At 43.3% G+C, this 6389-nt stretch overlaps 1 long non-coding RNA gene across 1 annotated transcript; it reads left to right on the top strand.

Annotated features, from left to right (window-relative positions):
- The first annotated feature begins 1512 nt into the window (after positions 1 to 1512).
- LOC134303627 (uncharacterized) lies at positions 1513 to 3391 on the top strand. The gene is made up of 2 exons (XR_010007679.1): positions 1513 to 1620; positions 2807 to 3391. It is a non-coding gene; the product is annotated as an uncharacterized LOC134303627 (long non-coding RNA).
- Positions 3392 to 6389: the final 2998 nt, after the last annotated feature.

Below are 6389 nucleotides of genomic sequence, written 5' to 3'. Positions count from 1 at the left end.
GATTAAGCACTTCACGACTCTCATTTGCTCTTCAAAAAATCACGTCTAAGTTCTCGGCGTCCCTCGATAGCCCTTCAGCTAAACGAAAATAGAGCAGCTCGACCCTCTACAGGCCGGCAAACTGCACGTCTTCTTCTGTCTTTCCAAGATCTTATTCAGTAGCTGTGCTACTTATGTCTGAACGCGGGCCGCTGCGGCACAGCAGTCTAACCAGGGCGGTTATTTTTAAGCCCTGACGGTGGGCGATTGTTAGAGCAGCACAAGAGGACAAAGATAAAAAAAAAGAGGATTTGCTTTGATTCTGAGAGCTGTATTTGATTTAATTAGGTGAAGAGCAGTGAGACATGCCGACTACATCAATAATAAAGGAAAAACAAGGTCAAGTGTATTAAGAAAAAATAGTACGCTTGGGCTGGTCGACATGCCCGGCTCAGTTCGCGGCAATAAAATACAGCAGGCATCGAATTAGAAAGAGAAATGTTGATGCTGCAGTACAAATAATCCTCTGTGCAATAATCCGAGCAGGTATAAAGGGAGGAGAAGCCTAATAAAGCAGTGTGAATGCACGCAGGAGATGAATACGAAAATAATAAGGATGCCGTCTCCGGTCTATTTGTGCCTGCAAGCAAAAGTAATTATGTCTGCTGAATAGCACCAACACTCCACTGACCTATAGGAGTCGCATAAATAAAGGACGGAACTGATTCATCATCTGCGTTTTTAGCAGTAAAATAAATGCACAGAATATCGGAAGGTCAGCGTCATTAAACACCTCGTCCACGTTATTATGAATATATGCAAAAAATGAAATGAAGCTTTTCATTTCCTCCTCCTGGTATTTGAATATAAAGGTTTTCATTTATTACTCACCTGAACCGTGAGCCTGCAAGCTACACTGCATGGCCAAAAGTATATGGACACAAAAGTTTGTTTCTGTATTACTGTATCCCTGTGGTCTGATGTCTGATGTGAAGAACCTCAACCCAGTTAAGCACATTTGATATGAATTGGAACACCAGCTGCAAGCAAAACCTTCTTGTCCAACATCAGTGCCTGTGACAGGGTGGTAACAGGGTGGAGATGCCAGGTATAACCCCATCTCTGTGTTCTTACTGGGATAAACACAAGTTTAGGAGATCACTGGGACAGACAAAAGATCAGCTACTCAATCCACCAGTGAGCCACAAGTGTGTGATGCTTTGTATTTTATTAGGGCTTTGTTTAGGACGTATTCCTGCTTTTCAGGCACTGATCGCCCACTGTTACTCAAATCCCTAGCAGTGCTATCAGCCACGTTTGGAGGTGGATTGGTGTCCTGTGGGTGTGTTACTGCATTGTTTCCAGTGATAATGTATAAAGGTCAGTCTGCTGTTTTGTCCAGCACCTTGAATCTAATTATGAGCTGGTTCTCAAACGGAAATCGAACATATGCACATTTCAGATCTTTCTGTCTCTATATTTAGAAATTAAATCCCCTTATGAATTATAACCAGATCCTCGTGGGATAAAGATATGTCATCAAAATATAAATCAAGGGAAAAAAACACTGTGGAAGAGGATTATGGCTTCAGACGTGCCGGGGTGCTAAACTGCTGACGTATATGACTCTCAGTGCTAATGGTAACGGGATTTTTGAACCTTAATCTTGTCATATGCAGAACAGGATTGAATGGAGATCGTTATCTATCTATCTGTCTGTCTGTCTGTCTGTCTGTCTGTCTGTCTGTCTGTCTGTCTCTCACTCTATATGAATAAAAAAACAAAATCAGTGCAATGGCACACCTCTGATGGACTGGCGACCTGTCCGGGGTGTTTCATACCTTTCGGCCAAAAAAATCAGACTCACCGCAACCCTGACCAGGATAAAGCGGTGCTAAAACAGACAATAAATGAATAACACACTTCTGGGGGACCTTGGCAAATGATAAGTCTATTTCTGAAGGGCGGTGATAGCTCAGTGGTTAAGGTACTGGACTAGTAATCAAAAGGTTGCTGGTTCAAGCCACACCACTGCCAAGTTGCCACTGTGGGCCCCTGAGCAAGGCCCTTAACCTTCAATTGCTCAAAATTGTGTTCAGTCATAATTGTAAGTCGCTTTGGATAAAAGTGTCTGCTAAATGCTGAAAATGTAAATGAAGGACTAATCTGCTTTTAGGTACAGTGGAACCTCGATTTAACAGACCCCCATTTAACGTATTTCAGATTTAACAGACAAAATCTAGAAAAAACCGAACGTCCAGACAAATTGTTTAAAATTCCAACTAGAAGCGAACCAGTAGTTCAGTTATTGTTCGCTAGCCGGTGCACGTCTCTCTGTTTAAATGGGTGATAGGTTTATTTTGTCGGGAGGCTCGCTTCGTTCTCGCCTTTTTATTTTATTTCATTTTAGTCCTTTAAATCGAGGTTCCGCTGTATCATGGCTGGCCTGACAAGACAAGTTGAGGATTAACTAAGGATCTCATCCTTCTGGTCACTAGTGCATAGGTTTGTGGGTCGACGTTTTTTTCTCTTTAAACGTCATTAAGTTGATTGTCTGCTTTCATTTGCTCCTTGGTGCAAGGATAAGGTGGATTGGTACGACGTGCACAGTGTATTCCCGCCTTGCGTCCTTTGTTTTTCACTTGATAGACCCACTTAGATCATAAGAAGAATAAAGAAATTAATACAGATTGATGGACTATGAATGCATGAATGCATTTTTTTATTTTATTTAATATTTCATGCTAAACAACAGTAAATGGAAGTAAAATCATCTGTCAGTCCTCTGGCGCTATTCTTAGCTTTGTTCTCCATCTATATTTTGCAGACCTCGACTCTCCAGCATCACATCAGGAATACAGAACGACCAGGATGAGTCACCCAGCTGCAGTGTGTGCTGACAATCAATCAGCCGAGTCCAGCCCACGTCCAGCCCACGTCCAACTCAAGTCCAGCCCACGTCCAGCCCAGATCCAGCCCACGTCCAGCATAAATCCAGCCCAGCCTAGCAGCCACCTCTATAATATCAATGCTGTGGGAACAGAAAAAAACGCTGTTGTTAAATCTAAGAACAGTCAGCAGTTAAATCAAAGAAATGATATGCTTCCAGGTTTGCAATAACAGTTTAGGGAAGGACCTCTCAGTAAAAAACATGAAAGAAACAGATAAGTGCTGGAGAAGAGACTGTAGTAGCAGTACAAGTGAATTGAAGCTGGAATCAGTTTGATAAGACCTAAGTTTTTATTAAAAATACAGCCTGTGCACGTCCACCATCAGCCCAGGCATCACAAATAGATGGATAGATGGATGAACGAACAGATAAGACACTGTGTATTATATCCTTACAGGAAATTACTGAAACTCTAACAGTACAACTTTACAGACAGTAACAATAAAATGATATGCATTAGAATATGTGTGGACATTCATTTACTTTACGTTTACATTGTCAGCATTTAGCAGATGCTTTTATCCAAAACATTATCATTGAATGCATTTTGAGCAATTGAGGATTGAGAGCCTTGCTCAGGGGCCCAACAATGGCAACTTGGCAGAGATGCCATGGCCTCTTAATTATTAAATACAGATGTTTAAGCTGTACCAATGATATAACATAAATTGTACGCTTTCCAGTGGCTCGGTGGGTAGCACTGTCGCCTCACAGTGAGAAGGTCCTGTGTTCGATTCCCAGATGGCTTCCCAGATTCCTTCCACAGTCCAAAAACATGCAGTCAGGTTAATCTGAGGTATTAAATTCACTCTACGTGTGTGTGTGTGTGTGTGTGTGTGTGTGTTCTGTGATGAATTGGCGACCTGTCTGGTTAGTTTCCTTCCTTACACCTGGTAAATTGTACCCACCGCCATGGCTGGATTACTGACCGGGCCAGTGGGGCCAGCGCCCAGGGGCCCTTGAGGTCAGGGGGCCCCGGGGGGGCCCTGGCCCAAAATATTTTGCGATGCCTATCAACATTTCTGATACAATATATTTTTATTTCCGAGGGCCCTCCATTTTAAGGATCCTCTGACTATTAGGGACTTTGACCCCAGGGCCTCTTGGGGGCCCTAGCCATGCTTTTGGGGCCCCTAGCCATGCTTTTGGGGCTCCTAGCCATGCTTTTGGGCCCTAGCCTTGCTTTTGGGCCCTAGCCATGCTTTTGGGGCCCCTAGCCATGCTTTTGGGGCCCCTAGCCATGCTTTTGGGCCCTAGCCATGCTTTTGGGGGCCCTAGCCATGCTTTTGGGCCCTAGCCATGCTTTTGGGCCCTAGCCATGCTTTTGGGGGCCCTAGCCATGCTTTTGGGCCCTAGCCATGCTTTTGGGCCCCTTATGAAAATGGATGAGGCGTTGTGGCACTGCTCTGACTTCGACTTCTGGCTATTAGGGGTCCTAGGAAAGAGGGGGGCATATTTTTAGAGGGCCCTGGTTTTTAGAGGGCCCTAGAGAAGAGCAGGGCATACCATTAGAGGGCCCTTGATCACGAGGGCCCCTGCTATGGGGCCCTTGACTTCCATAGAAGTCGTTTACCATGGCCCCTTGACTTTCTAGGGACCTACAAATTGCCAGGCAAGCTACCATATTTCATAACAGACGTTTTGTTGCAAATATGCGATTCAGGCCCTTACTTAATGTTTCTGAATTTGTATTGTTTCAAAATTATTATGTTAAATTTCTCTTAAGCGCAGAGACACAAATTAATTTAGCAATTTAGCAATTATTTAAATTTAAGACAAGCAATTTGTCTGATGAATGCTATCTTTGACACCGATTAAATTGAGTGAATTTGGCCAAGGGTGTGATTTCACTTATGTCTCTTTGCCCAGGGGCCCAGACTATCCTTAATCCGTCCTTGCCCACCGCGACCCTGAATAGGGTGAAACGGTGGTAAAACAGGCAAATAAATAAATGTACGCTTTCCTGTTTGTCATCAGTGCCTGACCTCACAAATCCTCTTTTGACTAAAGAGGCACAAATTCCTATGCATACACTCCAAAATCCTGAGACTAGCCTTTCCAGAAGAGTAAAGACTGTTACAGCTGCAAAGTAAAGGAGTATATACGGCAAGATTATTTAAATACAGCTTATTTTTACCCAAGTATTTAGACTCAAAGTAAGATACAGACCATTTAAGGGTTAATATCCATGGTCTATTTTTGTGTGGACTTTCGACTTTCTCCCTCGTTATAAATGATGAAAGAAAAAAGCATGATTTTCTTGTATCCTGTGTTAAAACTATGCTTTTAGGCTAATGCAGCAATTTCATACATCAAACGCAGCATTTTTCAAGCCAAATTAGGCTCAGAAGACTCGCTGTATTCATAAAAGCACTATACACTAGTGAACAAAAGTATTTGGACACCCAGTCTAATCTTCTAATGAATTCATGTGTTTCAGCCATAACGATTGCTTACAGGTGTAATAAATTAATTACATAAAGACAATGACGTGCTTCAGACTGTTCAGCAACAGTTTAAGGAAGGTTCTTTCCTATTAAAACCACCTCCTTGTTTCTACACACCTTGTCCATTTAATCAGCTCCACTTACCATATAGGAGCACTTTGCAGTTCTACAATTACTGACTGTAGTCCATCTGTTTCTCTGCATGCTTTGTTGGCCCCCTTTCATGCTGTTCTTCAATGGTCAGGACCCCCACAGGACCACCACAGAGCAGGTATTATTTAGGTGATGGATCATTCTCAGCACTGCAGTGACACTGACATGGTGGTGGTGTGTTAGTGTGTGTTGTGCTGGTATGAGTGGATCAGACACAGCATTGCTGCTGGAGTTTTCAAATACCGTGTCCACTCACTGTCCACTCTATTACACACTCCTACCTAGTTGGTCCACCTTGTAGATGTGAAGTCAGAGACGATCGCTCATCTATTGCTGCTGTTTGAGTCGGTCATCTTCTAGACCTTCATCAGTGGTCACAGGACGCTGCCCACGGGGCGCTGTTGGCTGGATATATTTGGTTGGTGGACGATTCTCAGTCCAGCAGTGACAGTGAGGTGTTTAAAAACTCCAGCAGCGCTGCTGTGTCTGCTCCACTCATACCAGCACAACACACACTAACACACCACCACCATGTCAGTGTCACTGCAGTGCTGAGAATGATCCACCACCTAAATAATACCTTGAAAAACAGGGTGAAAGCAGGCTAAAAAAAGGTATGTAGATAGCCTACAGTCAGTAATTGTAGAACTACAAAGTGCTTCTATATGGTAAGTGGAGCTGATAAAATGGACAGTGAGTGTAGAAACAAGGAGGTGGTTTTAATGTTATGGCTGATCGGTGTAAATTGAATCAGTGCCCGGCCATACAACACTCTTGTGACTGAATAGGCAAAAAATTCCCACAGGCATACAGACATTCGGTCTTGGGAGAAGCCTCCTCAAAAAGCGGCTGTTCTTCAA

Source organism: Trichomycterus rosablanca, chromosome 26 (assembly GCF_030014385.1).
Source record: "Trichomycterus rosablanca isolate fTriRos1 chromosome 26, fTriRos1.hap1, whole genome shotgun sequence".
Taxonomy (NCBI): Eukaryota; Metazoa; Chordata; class Actinopteri; order Siluriformes; family Trichomycteridae; genus Trichomycterus; species Trichomycterus rosablanca.
The sequence above is the reverse complement of the archived record's forward strand: the minus strand, read 5'-3'. Positions and strand labels throughout refer to the sequence as shown.